Source organism: Cyanistes caeruleus, chromosome 6, assembly GCF_971803275.1.
Source record: "Cyanistes caeruleus chromosome 6, bCyaCae1.hap1.1, whole genome shotgun sequence".
In the NCBI taxonomy this organism is placed as follows: Eukaryota; Metazoa; Chordata; class Aves; order Passeriformes; family Paridae; genus Cyanistes; species Cyanistes caeruleus.
The window spans coordinates 41,666,758-41,689,844 of NC_141706.1; the positions used below are offsets into that span (position 1 = coordinate 41,666,758).

The 23,087-nt window shown below is 35.6% G+C and overlaps 1 long non-coding RNA gene across 1 annotated transcript in view; it reads right to left on the reverse strand.

Annotated features, from left to right (window-relative positions):
* Positions 1 to 7,987: 7,987 nt before the first annotated feature.
* LOC111930057 (uncharacterized) overlaps positions 7,988 to 23,087 on the reverse strand; it is a 43,987-nt gene continuing 28,887 nt past the window's right edge. Inside the window, exon 4 of the long non-coding RNA XR_015288527.1 lies at positions 7,988 to 12,791. This is a non-coding gene — a long non-coding RNA (uncharacterized LOC111930057). The remainder of the gene's footprint in view (positions 12,792 to 23,087) is intronic.

Below are 23,087 nucleotides of genomic sequence, written 5' to 3' on the forward strand. Positions count from 1 at the left end.
GTACCTGTATGGAGAGACCCAGAGGATCACAGCTGTTTGTTTTTAGTATTGGTTGTACATAACCTGGAAACACCTTATTGTATGTGGGTTCTCACTCTATCTGTATTGCTTGTTAAGTTTTATTGCAACTTTTCAGCCAAGGAAAAATAGGTCCATCTTGAGAAAGATCTAATTAGTAATGAGTATTAATGTATGCTCCATTTGAACACTTAACAACATTTCACTTTTTAATGAAATGCAATAGTGTGAACCTTTGACCATGAAAGAAAACACAAGATGTTACTTGACTGCAAAGATATGTAGCAACATAGTTATGCCTTTCTCCACACCTGGAATGATTAATTCTTTTCTACTCTTACTTCATGATACTTAGACAAAAATACATACTGGTTTTAAAGTTGCAACCACTGGTGCTTTATCATTAAATCATACACATTCTACAAATCTTAAAAATAAGCTGCCTCAGTCTGAGTGTCTAAGATGAATAATTTTTTCATTAAAAGAAAAGCAGGGTGGTTTTCCATTGTTACTATGTAAAAGTCACTAGCATAACAAAGAACAAATAAGGATAGATCAATAAGCAGTATCAAAAATTAAAGCTTCATTCATAATAGAGAAAAAAACCCACATTTAAAGTAAATGTCTCGCTTGTTAATGTGAAGCTGACCTAGCATTTTTTATTCCTGAGTCATACACAGAAATGCTGCCATGCAGTGGATTGTTAAGAGCATGGAAGTCTGACCATTTTGCAGATTTATGGAATCCTCATAGGATTTTCTTTCTAAATATAAACTATATGCTATACTCACTGGCAGAGTCTTAAAACAACATTAATGCTCTGATATCAGCATCGCCAAAAAAGTACTGATACTTTATTGTTGCTAGGCAAGTCTCTAATTTCAAAACTTGAATGAAATCTCAGACTGTCTGTATCAAACACTTTGAAAATGACCCACAAAAGTAATGGAATTTAATAAATAGTGTTTGAAGGTATTTTTAATCACTTAAATTACCTTCACTCTAATAGTGACTGAATATGGAGAGTGCATAATGGAAAAGGCATTTGTTTGCAGATAGCCTTGAATGTAAAGGCGATACTGTAACTGGCTATGGGTTTAGCTTTTCCATCATCACCCTCACAAGAGAAGGTCTTCAGTGTCTGTCAAAGCAATAGCCATTCTACTGACAGTTCCCTGTATCTTCAGTCTGCTGCAGAAACAATTGTGAAGAAAAAAATCATTCTCTGAATTGTGAGCCAACTGTAGATTATATATAGGATATAATTGATAACATATGCCTGTTATTTATTATATGTTTATTTTCAGCAGAATTGCATCTGGTTTCCATTTGCAAGACAGAGGCATGCTTGTGCATATATCTGGTAAGATTTTTTTGCTTCATTAGCCTGGGATTTGAAATTATACTGATGCAGAATACTTTATTTCATTGGCTTTTGAACTGGAAAGACATAAAGTGACCTTTTAAGTGAAATGTTCATTGTCTATTATTGGGGGGAAGTCAGAAGAGGGAGAGTGCAATACTTTAGCAGAGTCTCCATGAGTAATGACACTGTTCACAGCCCCCTGTGAGTTATACAAACATCAGTTCTCACCTCTGAAGATCCCACAATCTTTCTGGTTGTTCTCTGGATCAGGTTAAAGTCCCCTGCTCCCTCCAACAGTCTCCTGTGATCTCCCCCTCAGACAGACAAACAGGCAGACAGGCACACACATGGCTCTCTGGCTGCTTCACCCAGTTGCAAGCTGGTGTGAGGTGCTACCACTCACATACTCACCCAGTGGCTGCACATCCTCCAGTTACTGGCACCACGGACACACAGACCCTCCAACCCACAGTCTACCCACCCAGAGCCACACACACACATGCACACAGAATAGAGAGTCTCCCACCCAAGAAAGAGTAAGGAAAGAACCAATAAGAAGATAGGATAGACTGCATTTTTCAGGTAAAGCTGTGGTCACACAAGCATACCCACAAGCAACTGTTTATGTTACAGGCCCTTTTTATCCCTTCATTCATCCTTTTTTCCCACATTTCCCACCTAAATTCTTCCCTTTTCCTGCCATTAGTTCCTTCCCTAAACATCCCATAATAAATCCTATGCAATCCTGAAATGTTCTTCTCCTTCATCTCATATGTCCCCTACCAAGTATGAGGTGCTCCATCATTAACTCTTCTTGTTGGGTTTCCCACCTGGAAAATGAGGCTCAGTCTGTCTCAGAACAGGTTTGATAGGATGCTTCTTCCATCCTTACTTTGCATTTCTCACCTGGTTTTGTGCCCCTGTGCTCCTCTGGTCAACTGGAAAGGAACCTTTGAGTGGGTGATGGCTTTTGGGATGGGCCTAGAACAAACATCCCTCAATAGCCATCATCTGAGTATGCAGAGGAGCATAACATAATACATTCTACAAGTAGGCTATAGTAGAGAGGATTCAGCAGACAAAGTATCCTCAGAACACATCATTCTCAGAGCAGCACAGACAAGAAGTTGCTGGACCTTCAGTATGGGTTTGTGTAGTAACAGTAACTAACCCTGTAGCAGTTATAAGGACAATTCCCCTCATATCCTGCAATACTTGGGATTGGAGCATCATCAATTGCAATAAATGGTTCCTAAAACTTTTACCAATTATCACAAATAGAAGCAGAAGTTTCTTACACTTGCCTGAGGATTTCGAGGTAAGCCTTTAGTGCATATTTAGACTAAGGAAGCAGGAGAGAACGGTCCCAGTCCCAATTTGCTTGCAAAGTGTAAGTCTAGTTGTGTCCTGTCTCTTTCAGATCTCTCTGATCTCTCTGGAAACATGAAATCAGGAAACTTGCTGAATTTTCCTGCTTGGCAATTTTTTTCCTGTTTAGATATTCCTTTTTCTGTGTTCATTGTAACACAGAGATAAATACTAATATTTTGTTATTGAAAGTGGAAATGTGCTGCAGAACACTTCAGTGTTTCACTTCGGTTGTTTCATGTTAGGCCTTCCCCACTCTCAACCCTTTCATAATCACCATGCTTTAAAAGAGAGAAATGTAATTTATTGTCATCAGAAACAACATTCTTGATACGGCACCATGAATGACTGTTGTTGCCGTTCAGTTGTCTCTCATATTCTGAGAACTAGTTTCAATAAAAGCATCCTTTATTCCCAAGAATGAACATATAGATCAAAGTATTAGCAAGGCTACCATAGCTGATCTCAAGTATAACATTCTGTATGTCTAAAATTATTATATTTTATTTATGTAAACACCCTTTTAAAACTTACGGACAAGTGTTAACCAGTTATTATGATGTTTCACAAGATCTTTTTGAAAAGAAACTTCTCTCTGCTGCTAGATAAAGCAAGATTTTTAATATATGTTATTCCTCAGCTATACTGGTGGTTTCTAAAGGAGCAGTTACCCCAAATATCACTGACAAATCACAGTCTTGGGGTAAATTGCATGGTACTAGAAGATTTGTAATTCATCACATTCTTTTTTATGTTTACTAACTTTGTTGTTGGTCCATGAGTAGGATATCCTTCAAAGAATGAAATCTATTTTTACAGCTGTTTCAAAATTGATTGGATTGCAGGCACACCTACTGAAATCAATCAACTAATTGAAGAAACAGAATGAGATTTTTATTATAGGGTTTCAGATAATACCAAGTCCCTTGTGAAAAGTATGTTATTTCTTCTCTTTGTTCTGCTTTTGGAAAACTATAACTGTGAATTGGTGTTTTTTTCAATTGTATAGGTCATAGGAATTACAAAGATTTCCAAAGCAAAATCACTGAATAATCTCTGACAGAGTGGCTTACAAAGGTATTTAGTCTGCTGTATATTATCATCATCAGTGTTCTTTCACAGACATAGGAAGATGTCCTTTTGCTATCTGCTCAAAGCAATTCAAATATTTCAGTTTTGATGATTATCTAAATATAGAAAGTTTTAGCAAACCGTTTAGGATGAGACTACACGATACATCACACAGCCATTAAGGATAGAAACCATTTTTGTTAATGTGATAACCAAAGCTGGTTTCATAAATACGGAACTGAAATTCTCCTGCCCTTCTAATTAAATTCCTTTGGGTCAGTCAGTTCTAGAAGAGCAGTGGGCTCAAGGGATTTCAGCATTCATATCTTCATGAGCTGAAGGGGCAAAAAAATAGCTACACCATTCAAAACCAGCTGACTACAGCTGGAGAGCTGGAAAAACTTGGTATTTTTCTGTCAGAAACCTTGAGGTCTATTTGGTTATAGAAGCATTATATATTATATGACACTGAAGTTAATTTCAATGTAGGTTTTCATGTATTTTTTTTTTTTTTGGAGAAACTTTTCTAGTATCAAGAGATGCATTAATTTAGCTGCATTTTTTTGAGCAAAGTAATGCTCATTCCTCTGAAATACTTGCAGTCATTTACATTCTGTAACTTCTGTGTGTTAAAATACTTTGTTTGAATATATCCATGCTAATGCATATTTAAAATGTGTAAACTTGTCTGTATGCAAATATAATAGGAGGGTTAATTTATACTGCCCTTATAGGTCTTTCAGCACTATCCAAAAGCCAAATGAGTAAGGCAAAAGCCTATGAGTAAGCTTACTATGCAGTAAAAGAGTATTAAAGCTTAGGTGGGTGACAGAGATTGCCTTTAATCCAATTCACACAAACAGGAAGAGCAACAAAATCTCACAGACTTTTTAGAGCTCTACATGTTTTCTGGCACCCAGGATGCATGATTTCAGGCTTCATTGTTTGAATGTCCTATTTCCTGATATTTTTTCCCTCTACTATATTCTCTCTCTCTCTCTCTCTCTCTAAAGTTAATACCATTTAATACAATTCACTAAATTAACCTTACTGGAGACCCGTTATATTATTTTGCATGAAGTATGTTGGAAGGTCCTTGACATGTGCGAAAGTTCATGTGGACTAATCTTGTCCACAGTAGGTTTCACTTTTTAAACACCAAGGATACAGCCCAGATTTAGCTGAATTATCACAGTCTAAATCTGTGAATGGCTGAACTGTGATTTCTCTCTCTGAGGATGTTCCTAGTCTGCATAAAATTAAGGAAAATATGGGACTAATAAAACTGAAGTGAGAAATTGACTATTTTACTACCACATAAAGATTTACATAGTTACCTGCAAAAGAACACAGTTTCTAAAGTATCCCCTTCAGAAAAAACACCAAAACATTGTTGAAAAAATTATGGGTATTTCACTTAATAATCACTCTTTGTATGTTTTGGTCTATGTTTTTATTTTCTGAGCTCTTTCATAAAGATAATTAGTAAAATTAGTAAACTAATTGATACTTTTGTGAAATATTTAAAAAGTCCCTGTGAGTAAGAAAATATGGGCATTGAAAGAAATTTAGGCAAAATCTTTTTTATTAATAGCATACTCAGTTACCATAGCTCAGCTGGCACATGCTTAGTTCCACTGTGGTCTTTTTATTTTTAGTCCAAGGCTTTACTTTCTTAAGCCAGACCTTGCAGCACTAAATGAAACAATTCAATAAAACCAATTTGGATACAATACTCAGAACTGGTACTTACTGCAATATCCAGTGTTGGTGACAGGCTGCCTGGAGTCCTGCCAATGCTGATTTAGCAGTATATGCCAGCTCAGTGAGTCAGAAACAGTTTTTACATGTGCCAGCTCAATTGTGCAAGGTTGCTCAGAAATCCCTTTCAATATCCAGGCAGAATAATTGCTGTATTTCCAATCTACTTTCCTTAGGAGAAAGGAACAAAGGAAAAGAGAAGCATCAATAGAATGGCTTTTACTATCAATTTTGTAGCCTGCTGTGGAAGGTCACTGCTTTGAAAATATTTCACTCAAAGTGAATATTTAGGTCATGTGATAGTGGGTGCAGCTCTCTCACATTCAAGTATGCAAGAGAGAAAAACAGTAATTGAAAGGATAACTGCTTTGAAACAGTAAGAATAAAAGTTTAAAAAGTCACTTACCTAAGAAAAAACATGTTTAGCAAAGACTGAGGAGTGTACATGTGTAGTTTGATGTAAATTTAGCCCACATATCATAACAGAACATAAAAGAAAAATGGAGCACAGGTACGATCTTTTAAACATGCTTTTAATAAAATGGTGTGGTAACAGTACAGCTGCAGGAATATTACTTTCCCTTAGTATAGAACAACTTTGTAGAAAATTTCTGTTTCAGACCAATCTCTTTAGATTTCCTCTGTTCAGCTCATTATGAAATATGAAAAGGAGCACTTTTAAGAGCCAAGTCAGAATACCTATTCATCATTTTCCTGGGACAGTGTCATTACTGATGAGTTGCATGAAAAGCAAATGGTAATTTAGGAAACCAGAACCCAACTGGAACAGATATGTCTTGCTTGGTTTAAAAAATAGTAATAAAACTGTATAAGAGAATATAATTTACACTGAAATAGTCACTGAAGCCAACAACTATCACTTACTGAGTACCTATCAGAAAACTGGTTCAGTGTAAAACAAAGAAAATTTGCCATCTCCTCAAATTTCCTTGTAACAAAGTTAGAATCTCAGTTAGAGAAACATTGTCTGAACACACAAACCCAGGTTCCCTATCCCAAAATCAAGTTACAATAGCTGGATTTGGTGATTTGGAAAAAAAGTCCTCCACTCCTAGGCTTTGAAACAGTAATCAACGTGCTTAGTAACACTGTTTTTCCCCAAGGGGCAAAGAACCTCTTTGTACTCTCACCTGTTTTTCCCTACATGACAAGTAACTCCAGTGCGTTTAAGAGTCAGAAAACTCCCTGCTATTTTTAACCTCTGAAAAATACCTGTCAGCATTTTTGTACCAGCCTCTCTTTCTTTTCTGCTTCCACCACCAACTCTAACAAAACTGGCTGACCTTCCCATCGGAATTCATCCTTGATGAGTTTTATATGCTAGTTTCCTTTTTTTTCATGTCTCAGCTTTATACAGTATCAGGCAGGCCAAGGCCTAGCTTATGCCATTCTAAACACTTGAAACACTGAAAAAACAGTTGTCTTTAATTTAGTCCTAAACATTATGTACCTTTTACCCTTCTTCAGAAGGAAATGCTCAAGAATTCTTAACAATTTATGATGAGGTGATTATAATAACCCATTAGATAATAACATTAAAGCAGCACCAAAAAAACTTTTAAATACTGACCCCAGTTCCTTCTTAAATGTGGTTCACAACACATAGTGAAATAAAAAGATGGGTAATTTTTTTAAGCTTACAATTATTTTCTCATTATTTGTCAAAATTAGCCTTTTAAGAAAATCATCTATTTAGATTAAATTTCAGTAGAGTATAAATTTAAAACAATGTCAGTGTAAGTAGTTGGATTGGATGGGTTTAGCTCAAGATTGGATGGGGTTTGGGTTGCTTCAGCTTCTCCTTTCTAATACTGCATTGAAAGATACATTCAAAAATGTAAGTCCAAAAAGTGTTAAAAACAATAAAGTCAAATATCTTCAGGCAGAAAGAAATGGATATAAAAGCTGAATTAGCAAGTGTCTTATAAGCTTGTCTACAGCTTTGGTTGTTCACAAACATCATTTCCACAATGCAAAATTTAGCTCATGATAGAAATTACAATTTTCTCAGAGAAATTCTGCCATCTGAGGAATGTAGCAGGGGTGTCTGGAAAATATTGCATCATAGGAAGATATTACAAGTGTCACAGTGACACACTATGCCAGATTTGTGGTCTGGAGGTCTGTACAGATCATCTTCTGAGCTGTTCAAATACATAAGAGAGACACAGAGCACTATGCCCTCTTTTAATGATGGAAACCAGGCTCTTCTTTGAAACAACAGAGAAAAACAACATAGACGACATTTCTGGATTATAAGTACTTTCACCAGGGATAGATGATGTTCAAAGGCTATAGGGATCAGTTAAATTCAGCTTTATCATGCATAATCTCAAACCCCAATATTAAAATAACTTGTATGGTCATCTTTATTAATCAGAATTTTTCATTTTTTTTCTATGTTGAATGAAGTCTTACTACTAATGAAATATCACAAAACATTTCTGCAGAGTTGCTGATGAAAGTGAATGTGTTGGTCAAATGACTTCTGATATAAAAGATCAAACTTTCTGCAATAGCAGCTTTGAAATGACTGACATAATAGGGAAAGTTTGACCATGGGTGTCATCTGCAGTAGTGGGCACAGTATGTTAATTATGTAGACTGTATAGATGGCAGGTTTTTTATGAAATTTGTACATGCTTGTGCAGTTTAAGAAAAGAATAAATGTGAGAGCATGAAATTTTGATAGTGATGGATCACTGAATTCTCAGGAAAGTGTGTTGGTGGTATTCTCAAGAATTCCCAACATAAACATGTGACAATCATATAAACATTCCCATGTTTTAGCCTCCTCCTGCAGTAAAACAAGTGAAGAGTGGAATTAGTCCAGGAAATTAACTTGGAGGATATGAAACCATCATCCACTAAATTGAATTTTATTCCAAGAACTAAAATTTGAAAGGCTAGAGGGCCATCAACCTGTAGATAGAACAGATATACATAGTATATATGAGTTAATGTGCAATGATTGGACTGTGAGAGAAATCTTGTCCAGCCATTCTTTTCTCCCTCTTCATCTTAATGTCTTTCTAGCTGCACTGGTGCTTTTTGTTCTTTTGAGGAAAGTAACCTAGGTTATACTGGAAATCAGTCAGAGAAGAGGGAAGCTTTTCACCAATTATTATTAAAGGTGCTTGTTGAGAAGAATTAGTTGGAAGTTAGCTGTGATGGGATAAGTAAAATCAGGTTCTGGAATGTGGTTGGGAATGAGCACTGTGTTCAAGGGATGTGATACACTTTGTTAGGAAAGCCTTTGCTGTTCCTTCTTCATATGATATATTTTTCAAAATGAAAAAATTTGTATCACACTTCAAAGAGAAAAGCACTGAGTTTGTACAAGTGAGACAATTTCTTGTAGTGGACCTTTGGAACAACTCGGTGTGTATTTTTGGGTATATAAATTCAGGCACTTTTTTTCCTCCTGTTTTTCCTTATCATTATGCATTATACCTACATTATACTCTAATATCCAATAACCCCTCTGTAGACAAAAGTTGCTAGAAAAAAAAAAAAAAAGTGTAAATTGTCTTATGTAGAATTTTCAGGGCTTAGTTATAGAACTGCTCTTCAAAAATGTTTATGCCAGTCTTGATTCTGCCTCTGATTTGCTATAAAATATCAAACTCAATGTTCTTCCCAGATTTTCCAGTAAGTTTCTGTCCTTTCTAACAAGGTTCTTTTAAGATGTTGGAGCCATTTTCCCTACTGCTCAGAAATCAAGATCCTGTTTCTACTGATTACACTCATATAATATATTCCCACAGACCAGAAAGGGATGAGATCTACTTGAGAGCTTTTGCAGTCACCAAAAGACCACGAGGCTTTCAGTTGCTTGTAGCTTGACTTGCCAATTCGAGCAATAGCAATATTCTCATTCAGGATAGAGAGCCATAAAGCCTAATGTTTTCAGATTGCTCAGATGTTATGAGATAGGGCACCCCTGTTGCTGATTAGAATCAGGTGAAATAATTTGAATAAGTCAAAGTAATTACATCTGAAAGTTCTTGGCTATAAAAATCAAGATTGACTGTATGAATGGTAAGATTGTACCTTTGGGCTGTTTTCTGACAGTGGCAAACGAGCACTATTTTATCCTTAGTGAAATCTGTTTACACTGGGTAGACTTACCTACTTATAAGGAAGCAGTAAAGTAACGGTCCTGACAAATTAATATTCAAGTTTTGATTTTAGAGTTTCAATTTGAAGTTATTGAAATATACAAATCTGAAGGAATTATTGGAATGGAGAGAATAAACACTGAATACAAGGAATCTTCAAGTAGGATGACATCTTTATTATTTAAATGAAGAACATACAGGATTACATCACAATCAAGACTTTATGTGTTCAACTGAAATGTGTGAACCTACATGGGCAAAAATGTATATATTAAACTGATAGAAACTTTCAAATTTACCCTCTATAATTTTTTGTTCTACAAATACATATCTGTCAAGCTCATGATTACTAAATGCAGTTCTGACACATTAAAAAAATGTCTCTGTGACAAAGATGAGATGACTGTGAACAAGGCCAATGACACAGAGCTACAGCAGGACAGAATAAAGCAGAAGGTTTGATAATGAGAGATTACACTTTCCAGCTATTCTTGAGGGCCAGAGGGAGGGAATTATTTGTCTTATGCTGGCAGCAATTTCCCTAAACCATGTGAGATGGCATACCTCAAGCTGTTGCAAATGTAGGCAGAACAACCACAGGCCATGGCTCTTGGTTGGATCTAGGTTCCCCAGGGTATAAAATATATTGAAAAGGCTCCTAAATAGGGGCTGAACCATTAATTTGCCTGTTTGAATGGAAGTCCCTATATTTTTCAATCACTAACCCTTGTTCACAGCTCCCTTGAAGCTTAATAATCAATTCTGGTTATTTTTTTAAAATTAGATTAGCTGCTCATGGTTACAGTTTTACAACTGTAACATATCAAATGTGTTAAGCAGAACTTATGCACTGTCCCCTTTTTTAGGTTCTGTAAAGCTGCAATGGACAAAGGTTATTAAACTCCTGCTGTGTTTAAGTTTCCTACAGGTTAGTTTTAATAAAATGTTTGTTTCTTAAAGAATGGGGCCACATTAATCCCCACTCCTTGAAAATATGAAAGTTAAGCCTAGGTTTCCCAAAGAACATCTGAAAATAGAAATATATTAGTATTTATTTAGAAATATTTTATTAGCCCATGATTCATCAGTTTTCTGTAAGGAAATTGTGGTTAATTGCAAAGATTGTGTTGTGCATGTTTCTGACTTGCTAATACTTAAAGCTTTTTGTCCTTTATAATATCACTGAAAAAAAAAAATCAAAGTTTTCAGTTTTAGTGAACAAGAAACACCTTTATCAGAATACAAAAACCATCTATTCTTACGCAAATTCATGTGAGACATCTAAAAGACCCCTTTTGTCATTCCTCTACAGGAGCTGATTGAGTCATGGTACTAGTTTAAAATATACATACAAATCAGAGCACTAAGAATTTTTTTTATATCATATAGTGTAAACTTCATTATAAAATGCTTCAGTATTACATATATTTATTGCAATTCAAACCCAGTCGAGTGTTCTGTAAGGATAATGTGCCTTAGACTGAAGTAAGGCATTATACTAAAAATGTATTGACTTTATGCACCTTATTCTGTGAAGGTAGATAAGAATGTAAATGTGTATATGTGTGTCTGCTTGTGTGTGTATCATGCAGACCATTCATAAATTGTCATAAAGATTAGTCACCTAATTAGTTGCTACTCTATATTATTTTTTTAAAGATCCAGATAGAAGATACATTGGCAAATGTTCAGACCATCTTTATGTTATTACATCTAATTGTAAACATCAACACATTTAATTATCATGCAAGCATGAACAATTATGCCATTACTTTGTAAACATACATGGAAGGTTATTCATCACTGCCATACATTATAAAATATTAGTAATATCATGAAAGACAACCATACCAAACTTCTTCCCAGTCTTTGGTTTACTCGTCATCTGAGAAAGTCACAATAATGTGGGTAGTGACATGGAAGATTGTCTTTTTCTGATAGAGAATATGTATCTGTTCTATCTGAAACATTGAGATTTATGTGTATTATTTTTCCCATTAATTCCACATTGAAATTACTTAGACAAGTTTTTACATCCTTGGCAATATTTAGTAACATACTTGCCATCATAGGAAAGGGAAGCAAACATCCATTTCCCTTCCAAAGAGGCCTTATAAAACCTGAATTATACATGTTTCAAGGTATGGGGGAGAAAAGAACGTAGGATCATAGAAGCCATAATGTGCTTTTTAGTTTGTTTGAAAGCAGATAAGCAGTAGGCTAACAAAAAAGTAACAGTTTTATGTTATCATTTTTACACATGCTCCTACACATAAAAAACACTAATTTTAAATAATGTCTAGACTTAAGGTTGTCTAACACTTTACTATTTTAGTATTCAAATTTGACTTGCATTTAAATTTCCTAAAATTTCCAGCTCTGGACTGAAAGTCTCATGTCAGGTGTTGGCTGCTGAATATTTTTCAAATATTTCCTTATACTATAAAAATCTTTCATAAGGAGTTCTCAGCCTATGTCTGCTTTGAAGCATAACCTTGGTTTTGTCCAGCCAAATAAGGCCAAGTTTGAACTTCTAGATACTACAGTTCATCTTGTAGTAAGGAGTCGTACTAGATCTTAGTAGGAAGCTTTTAGAATTGAGCAATGTCTTTTCCTGAACAATTAGCATGTGTAACTCAATAGTGCATGACACTGTGCACTAGACATGCTTCAACTCTACCCAGTAGCCAACGTGCCCTTACAGTCCAATGTATTGCAATTTAAATAGTCCAGAAGTGGTTTAGGCATGTCAGCTCCAAACTGCATCCGTTCTAACACATAAATTCTTAAACACTTAGCCTGTGCTAAGACCACAGGCTCATTAGCTCCAGGGCTTCGATCTGCCAACATAACTATACTATTTCCAGCTTAATTGCTCCAGAATTTTTCTGTTGTGAGAAAAATACCTGTGAAGCATGCTGGGAATATGTCTGTCACATCAGCTTAAAAAGAATAGCCTATGACTTACCAGCTGTTTTTCCAGATAGGCTACTAAAGTTCTGTGGTGTGGATTACATGCAAGATGCAACATGGTTTCTTTGCAGCTAATTTTTGCTATTTATTTTCTGGGGAAAAAAATGAACAAACAAACCAAAAAAACATCAAAAACTGTATGTATTGCAGTGCAAGAATATTAATTTTCTACATTCAAAACTTAGTAAACCCAAGAATTAAGGTTGCTTCAGCAATGTTAATTTAGGCCTTACATGTATGCTTTAGGTGGTAGGTCCTTATTTATTTGTTCTTGGAAGAAGATTTTTCACATTTTGCTTAATTGAATAGAATACACTCTGTTCTGGAAACATATCAAGGATAAACTGCGATGGAGAATAAAGATTAAAAGCAAACTGATTCATCCATCATGTAACTAGAAAAGTCTGTAGGACCAGAGAGTGTCTGGAAATGGCAGGTGAAGGATAATGGATTTGAATTGTGACAGTGAGAACTGAATCTACCACAAAGTTCTAATGTGATGGTAATTGAGACACTTAAATTAAAATTTTCATATGGCTGCTAATGGCTGCTAAAAATGGCCACATTTTCTAGGTAACTATTTGAGTCATCCTTGGCAGATCCATGCAAGTGCCAAATGATCGCAGCTGTGATTGAAATGAATTGGATCTATGATTGTTTTTTAAAATGCTCTGAAAATTTGGACCCAAATGCATTCAAGCAGCAAAATATTAGTGAAAACTTGATCATTTTAATCTCTTTAAACTCTTTTAATTTCTTGCTGAGATTCCTCAATAGTGGCAGATTTATTTTACAAGTTTTAATCATGTTATGATTTTAAAACAAATTTGTGTTGTTGTTTTGATGTAGCTTACATAGGCAGACTTGAATGTTCAGACTCAAATGATCTATAACCCATCAAAATATCTGTGCCTAGTGTCAAATTCAGAAATTACATCAATGCTTGCAATACTGTTTTCACTTGCAGCAAGCCAACTGAACCTCTGAATGAATTTAGCACTGTAATGTTAGACTGACTGTAAACCTTAGCTGGTTAAATGAAGTTTCAGATGGGCACAGCGATGCTATTTCTATTGCATTATCCAGGAAGTTCACTTTCTTGCTTGTTTTCACTGTTCCTACACCCACTGGAAATGTGGAGTGTCTTCACCATTTTCAGAAACTTACAGACAGCATCATGCAAGGACATATGTTGAAGACTGAGATAATCAAGCATACATCAAAGATTTCAGTTTCTGACCTCTGGGCTACTTCCAAGCTAGCTTTCATCTGAGATGTGTTTCTATTTTTTTAATTAATTAAATTAACTGACAGTTTATTTCCTGGTGGTAACAAGATCATATTTATAAACAGGATATATTCTGTATATCCTACTTTGCAGAAACAGAGTTTTAGCAGAAAAATTTGGCTGTTTCTAGATAATGAAAGAAATAAGCCTGGGAGGATCACAGAATCACGGAATGGTTGAGGCTGACAGGTCATTACACCCATGCCTTACAAAGGCAGAGTGAACTAAAGCAGGTTGCTCAGGACTATGTCCAGCCAGGTGTTAAGATTATCTCCACAGATGAAGACTCCACAACCTCACCATACTAACCTGCTTGTATTCAAGTTAGCTTATATTTGCCTCCACATTTTTTTCTTTCCCCTTTTTAAATTGTTTGAAGTCCTCCCTACTAAATGTTTATACCATTAAAACGTGTTAGGGATGAACACTCAACCTCTAACCTACCTCTAGGACAACTACTTCATTAAAACAAATGCAAATTAAGCACAGAAGTCAATAGTCTGATAACCAGAAGCAGATTGAAACTTTATAGAATTAAAGACACAATTAATTTGACTGAATTTAATTCTGTATTTGCAGATTTCTACTGTACAGATTTAAATAGTATGATCTGCATTTTCTACTCATGTGCCAGGGCTGTAAAGGTGTAATGCATGCTTAAATTTAATTGATTTTATCTCAATTGAATCCCAAAGCATTAAAGCTTTCCATGTGGCAAAGTTTCCATGTTTCACCTGGCTGTTCTGCCATAGTAGAAGAGCTGGTGTTTGTGGTCTGAGAAACAATATTTTGTTGAATAACATCTGTTCTTCCTGCAAATTGAACTTTGAGCCCTTAAAATTATGACCATTTATAAATTGATAAAGATAGTATGTGTGATAGGTTGCCAACTACTTTCTTTTTAAACTCCAACATATTTTCCAAGTTATTGCTGGATAACTGTCAGGCATTCCTCTGCCACCATTGCTCTGGGTAGGTTTTCTGAATTCTTTTGTGACTGCTTACTATCTTTTGCTAACAACGTGTTGAAATATGGTATTAAAGTGGATGTTCTTCTTCTTATAAAACTGATAGTTATTGGTTCTGATTAAATATTGTGAAAGATAAATATTGTGAGAGTTCAGGAGGCTATTCTCTTGGGGAGAATGAAGAGGTAGGAAAGTCTGTTAGCTAACACAGGCAATCTTCCTGCATGCAAAATTCATCGTTCCCTTTTAAACTATATGCTCAGACTCTTCAGTCAGTAAGTGGTAGTGCAAAATAGGGTATGCATGTGTGAGGTTTAGGGCTACAGTGAGGTTTGGGCTTTATTATAAAAGAAATTGAGTTTTCAACCAAATGAAAAGCTTTGGTCATGAAAGAGAATACAGAAAAGGAAAGAGAAAAGAGTAATACCCTAAGCCTCAAAGTGTCAGATGGAAGTTTCAGTGTTAGTGTTAGTCCTAAAATGATTGAACAGGAGGAAGGGAAATCATAACATGAAATGGGATATTTCTGAAGACAGAGCTTAATTTATCTTGGAGATCTTAATTATGAGTAAAAATTGTTCAATTATGTTGTCAAAACTCAGAGTAGAAAAAAAATGTAAAATAAATCACATACAAAACTGATAGTGTGCATGTTGACGTAAGAGGACAAGGCTTGAGCTAGATGTGAATGAATGAATTTGAGAGTGAAGACAGAGAAGAGGTGACGCATCCAACCTGTCCTTACTACAAGGTGTCCCAGTTTGCTATTCTAGCACTGAAAGTAAGATGAAGAGTGCCCCCTTTTTCTCTTTTTCTTTTCTTTTTTTTTTTTTTTTTTTCTGAATTCCTGGCCAACTTTCCTTTTCCCTGTGCCAGAATGTTTCCCTGAGAACCCCTGAACACAACACCCCAGTTTTTCACTTTAAAAATACGATCAGTCTGCAAGAGGATAGAAAGAATCTGCAGATTGCTACTGACTTACCAGTTAGTTTGGCATCATTTTCCACATGACCTATCTTGGGAGATATTTTAACTCGCATTCTGAGTGATGCTTCCGAATGGAAACCTCGATGTTTAATGGTTGATTTTGCAGCACCAGACAGTCTCATAATTTTGATCTGAGTAACATCTTGGTCTGATGCTTTTCATATTTGCTATCTTTGCTTCCAGTTACACCAGTGTAAATATACTTTTATTGTTGAGTGTGTCAGTCTACTGACACACAATTTATTGTGAATACTGTATCATGAAGGACAATAGAGGTTCTAAGTACACACCAAGTTTCTAGAATGTGGTTAGTCTTTTAGTAATCATCCACCTTCATTAACTGAATGAATACTTATTATATCTATCTGACAGATTTTTCAGGAAAAATGATTCCAAATATCTGTCATCACAGCTAGAAATCTAGAATCTCACTAAAAGTCTCTGGATGTAAATGTAGATTTGATGTTTTAAGGATAGAAGCAGATGGTCAGAAAGCAAAATAAAACCAATGATCTTTGACAGAAAATATAAAATAGATTCTGACTTCCTCATCCCTAGTTACCTAGGAATGACTTGGAAATTTCTTTTGACCATAAATCTAGTGGGAAGGAAAAAACACAATCTACATCCTCTTGGATCCTCAAACCTTTGCCATCCTACTAAAATGATGGTGTTTCTCACTATTTGGGCAATGGAGGAAAAGGAAAAGAAGTTTCTTTATCTGTTTGTGTCAGACAATATATTCCACTACCATTTGAAATGCAGTTTTCCTCCATAATGAGTAAGCCATAGTATTTAGCTTCCTAAAACAGCCTCTGGATGGAAGTGCAATGTGTTCCAATACAGTTTGCTTTCATATGTGCAATTTGTTTGTGACTCATGATTCCCCATCAATATGCCTTCTGTAGAAGATGTTATAAATGCCATCAATCCTTTATTTGTATTTGAATCACATGCATAAGGCACTGAGATTTCATAAGATACCAAGCAGATTTTGAGAGCACAGCAGTTTTCATCTTCAGAACAAAACAAAAAAACAAAAAAACAAAAAAACCCAAAAAAACCCCAAAAAAAACCAAACCAAAAATAAACAAACAAACAAACAAACAAAAAATATGTGTGCAAGATTTTAGTCAAAAGTCAATATGAAAGAGCAACAGAAATTCCTGACAAAGCCTCCTCCCCTTGAATCCCTCCCACTGCTTCTCCGTTGTCATCCTTCTTAAGTATCACCTCTCCTTTCCATCAGGACTGGCACTCAAGAATAACAGATGGCAGCCTCAAGATTGTAGCACCCTTTAATGTCTGCCCTTTACTGTCTGGCAAAAGTGTTGACATTTCTGCCTTGAATGAGAACTGAAAACATGTAAAAATATATTCAACATGAACAGTCAGTGTCTAAGATGTTGTTTACACACTGCTAATGGGCTTTGACTTTAATAGAATGATCCTTAGGTCTGCAGAACCCACAGTCAGGTGTGAACTGGATATTTTCTTCTGTTATTTCCCTTTCATTAGAGAAATAACCATCTTGCTGCCCATGGACTCAAGAGCTGTCCCTACTATTTCCATCAGCAAATATGAATGCATTGTTGTGGGTTTTCTTGCAAGTGTCGACCAACCTATAATCTCCTAGAATTGCCCCAGGAAGCTCTGCCTCCTCCTCTGGTAAGAGTTGCTAAATAGGTAGGAAGAGATGAAATAAGAAGCTCAAGTGCTACTAAACATCGGAGTCTTAAGTAGTTACTGAATTTCGATATTCACCATCAGAGGTTTTTCTCTTTAGTAGTGTACTGATATTCAGAAGGTATAAATGCCTCTTCATTGCTGAAAGCAAAGATTAGTTATTTGTTTGCTGAACTAAACACATAAGTAATGGAGTGAATTGTTCATTTCTAAGGGTAAATTTCAGGGAAATCTCTGGAATTCTTTTTTCCTGAAGTACGCAAAATAGGTACCCAAATCCATAAGACCAGTATTTTCTGTAAAACTTGAAATAGTCTCAATGTGCAGTAGAGCAGAGTTACATCATGGTATTGGGCAGTGGCTGAATGCACTCCTGGCACTTTTGAAGAAAGCACTGCAACACCTGCAACTCATTTATAGCACTGATTTACTTCTGGTGGACATTAAAAATCCCATTTCTTCCTCCTCATAAACTATTAGATAGTTCTTTCTATAATGTTTTTGAGACAGCATTTCATGTTTTATATGTTTATGGAATTTTGGGTTTTGTTATTATTTGTCTTCTACTTGTTCCCAGTTGTTATGAGGCAGAAAATTTCCATTAACAAAATATATGGTTCTTTAATCTTCAAATATGTGGAACAATTCAAGACAAACAGGTGACAAAATACAGGACAATTTACCAACAAATCCCTCACATTAATGTATACTGCTTAAAGATTTAGCACAGAAGGACTACATATGTCTGGGAAATGAGTACTGCTTTCTGCTTGCAAACCCTGTATTTTGACAGGCCATATTGTCTTGAGATAGAACGTCAGAAAAAGAATGAATAATTTAATCAGAAATAAATGAGACAAATTGTATAACGGACAGTACATGGATTTCCTTCTTGAAAGCTGAAGTCTACTCATGCTTCACATGACTGGACAACCATTCCACACTAAACAGTGAGCTGATCAGAAGCAGGTTTCTTCCTGCCAGTTTTTAAACCAAATAAATAAAACATTCAGATTGCTGGCAGTTGCAGGGAGATGTTAAGGAGGCACATGGCTTTTAACACCCTTAATAAAAATCTGTAAGGTGATCTTAAAATTAAAACTATTACCCAGCTGATTTGAAAAAAATTTAATTTTTTTTTTAATTCAGAAAACCAATGAAAATTATAGGTTTCACTTCTACAAAAGTATTACAAGATTTACTTATTGTGTGCAAGCTTTTATCTGAAACAATATTCCATACAATTTGCTTATTTGAAAAAAATTTAATACCTCTGCACGTTATTAGATATCTTCCTTCTCTTCCTCAGCAACATGAAAAGCTGTGGCACAGAATTATTTTTAGATGGAGTGAGCAGCGTGAGAAAATCTGTCTTATTTTGGAAAAAAGTACACATATTACAAATTAAATGTGAATGGTCTCTTTTGATCAAAAGAGTTGGAAAAAGCATGTGGGGCACAAATGTTGGATGTCGAGGCATGCTGTTCCCGAATTTCCTCACTGTTCTTTCACATTTCAAACGCTGTTTTATTTCATCCTCACATTAGAACATACTGAGCGATAGGGTTAGAGAGACCTAGTGGTTTTAAATTCGCACATCTAAGCCCTGTTCATTGGTATTTTGCTGACATCTTGTGGTTACAAACCGGTTAGCCAGATTTCTGTCCTGTACTGATGTAGCAAGATCATTGCATATGAAGAATGCTTGTAACTGTGGGTTTAAAGCTGGCATTTCATAAGCTGAAAAAGAAAATGCTCAGCAACCATTCTCTTCTTTCATTGCCTAATCATAGGGAATTGTGGACTTCTGGTACTTTCAAATACAAAGGAACTGTTGTTCTTGTAGATTATTCTAGAATTTTGAAGTCAGGTTCCGCTAGTGTTGTCAAAAGCAATAGCAAAATAGAGAGCTAGAACCGGGGTTAGATGATGCCATAGTGAAACCTTGATAGCCAGCCTGTTCTTCAGTCTCCACCCACTGCCAACAAGTTAAAAATATTGTGTGCAAATTGGAAGTGTTTGCTTGCAATAAAGAAATACCTGGTGATGACAGTCGCATGGTGATTTGGGACGTGTTGAAATCAAAGAGAACAAATCTCAGCTGCCCTAGTTGTGAATACCAAACCAGTTACATATATTATATGGCTGCCTTTGTTGGAATTCACGTCCATATCTGCAAAATCAGTCTCAGGCCCAATGTATGCAATAAAATAAAAAAAGGAATCAAGCTGTGAGCATTCTCTTTTTTCTCCCTCAGAGAATTAGTGTTGAATAGAGATACTTTGGTTGAACAGCACTATTTTCTACAACACAAACGTTTTATTTTTAATAAATATTTATGAGGAGTTGGCAGGGGAGAAAGAGGTTATATTTTGATGATTAGAAAAAACAGTGATTCAGTAAATGACATTAAGCTACTGGCTTTTCTGCTTTTGTTTCAAAACTATGAATATGTAGTGAGAGAGCGTGTGAGAGCGTGTGTGTGTCTGTGTGTGTGTGTGTGTGTGTGTGTGTGTGTGTGTGTGTGTGTGTGAAAGAGAGTGTGTGAGACAGGTGGCAGCAGGGTTGCTATAGCAATTACTTGTCACTAATGATAGGAGGGTAATTACTGCAGCAAATTCCCACATAGCTATTCAGCACACAAGTTAGACTATTTCCCATCCTAAAATATTCTTTCTGTATGTGCAAGATTACCTTTTTCACCAGATGGCTACCAGCTACATTTCTAAAATTTACAACAGTGTAAAACCAGAAGTTCATTAATTATGGTCTGAATGGAATCAGAATTCAGCCACCACCATTGGTTTCGAAAGATGTGGTGTCTTTTTGGGGTATACTTTTCTCTAGATGCAAAACAAAATTTTGTTTGCCAGAATGCTTTTTGTAAATTCAATGTCAAAAACATATTGAGGTCACCTTCAATGCAGCATTCAAGAAATCGAGATTAGTAAGTGATTGAGGCTGACTCATCATTTAATTGCACAAGATGTAAATCAGGTTTTTCTGCAGTGAACTAATAAAATTAAACTATTAATAACTGTACAAACAGCTACAAATCAGGCCATGTTTGAAGGAAAATAGACCCAGGCATTGAGAGAGTCATTGATAGAGTTTCTTTGCAACATCTTCATAAGTATATTTTTAATTTTCTCTCTTTCCATGATTTGTAGCTTAACAGTGGCTTATCATCCCCTGCAAGTCAGAAAACAGTGTATATTTATCTTTAGGCTGCTTCATTCTGCAGTGTTTGAAACATTTCTAAACTAATAAAACAGAAGAAACTTCTTTCCTAATATCTACAATGAAAATTTTTATTTTGTGTAATCAGCATTAATAAAACAGTCTCAAAGGTGTCTATCTAATTTACACAAAAACGTGATGTTACCTCACCTACAGTATTCCTTAATGATTCTCATTTCTTTAATGATTCTCTTTATCCTTTTATTTCCTTTGGAATGGAAGTATGGATTATGGACATTACCTCTTAACTGATGGCAAATATGTGGAATTACAAGCTGCTTTAGAGGGTTCATTTTTTGCCCCCCAGCTGGCTGGACTGTTATGATTTGAGAGAATACATAATATTTTCTCTCTTTCCAAGAAGTAATGAATTTCAGAGCTAGGAGCTGGAAAGACAGCACTCGGGCTTCCTAGGTGGATGAAATTGTCATAGGTAACAACTGTTTGATGCTTTCCTAAAGTGTATTTCTTTCTGATTCACTTGTTATGGAAAATATGTGCATCTCCAGCTATTAATGTTAAAAACACTGCAAATGTGCTCACCTGGACTTTGCTCATTTATCATCCTTCAGACAAAGTATTGATAGTTTGTATCTACAACAGCTCATTTTATTAATATAAAAAAAAGATAACTTTCATTTGGCATACTAATATCTCTAGAAGAAACACTTATAAAATGCAACTGTTTTCAGATAGTATTTAATACTACTGAGTTATATTTCTAGATGAAAGTAGGTGAACATGCTGAAAGTTAAAATCCAGCTGGTCAGATGGTGACCTTGTACAGTAAGTAAAATAATACTTGCTGTTACAATACGAATTATTGCATAAATAGGTATTGTTTAAAGAAGGACTATCACTATTTTTTCTTTTGTTTATGCCACAGTTAATTTATAATCTGCTTCTGATGTGTAAATCAGTATATTTTATGAATCATTTTATCCTCAAAGACAGCACTTCAATTCCAAGAATTTAATGAAAAGCACTTCCCATTTTTCTCACTAAAAATATATAGTTTGGTGCCAATTAAAATTCAGTGCACAGTGTATCCAGTAACCCTGATAATCAGTAAAAACATGTCAGAGAGCAAAATGGTTTCTCCAACTGAATGGAAATTTCAACGAGCAGTTAAACTACAACAGGAAGAAATTCATTACTGGAATGCCTTGCTGCCTTACAGCAGCTGAAATCTGATTAAAGAAATAACGATATGAAACTATATAAAATCCTGGCAAAAGTGGCAGCGAAGACAATGGCACATATTTCAGCTTGAACCAATACTTATTTTGGTGCAGAAGAACAACAGAAAATATTGATCAGACTGCTATGTGTTAGATCAGTGTACAAAAATGACAATTTCTTCCCCAAAATCCCACACTGTTTTTATTGTTTCAGCTCTTTGACTCTTGCTGACTTGAGTTCAAATCCCAAATGGACTTCTGATCAGCAGGGTAGCTGACTTCAGAATACACAGAGAGAGAGAGAGAGAGAGAGAGAGAGAGAGAGAGAGGGAGAGAAAATGTGTAAACTTCGTGAAGTACTGCACAAGCTCCAGCTTGCAAACCTCACAGAGATTACAGCCCATCCAGCTCACAAGCTCTCACCTAATACAACAGGCTGTAAGTTGTGAAGAAATGTGTTTAAGTATAAATAGTCTCTACTGGCTTCAGGAAGTAAAACTGTTCCCTTAGTTTAGTCAACATATTGCTTGCTGGGGAAGCTGAGAGGCCAATGTCCTAGGCTCACCAGTGATTTCTGCCTGTAAAATAGAAGTTAGCAATAATTGTGTGTATAATATTGTCTATTAGGTGGTGCATAAGGGCTTGCATTGCATGTACATACTGTAATTCTATAGAAAACATTACAGAGTGAGCCTGCTTTTAGCTTGATGCCTCATACAGTGGTAATTGTGGAGAACAGTCTTTTGATTTGCCACTATTTGCAGTTCTGCAGGAAAACTAGGTTTAGGCTATCTTGTGCTGTGCATTGTTGCCATGTTTAATCTTCTGATTCTCTAGGAACAATTATATGCGACACCTATAGGGAATTTAATTCCTCTGCTCCTGCCTCTATGGCAATTGTAATTATGGTGCAGTACTATTTGGGGGAGGGGGGGAAGAGAGAAAAAAAATGTTGTGGTTTTTAGAATATAGCACTGAATAATGCCAAGGTTGGATTTATGCAACAGCATAGCTCCAAGAATTTTCTTCCAGAATTAA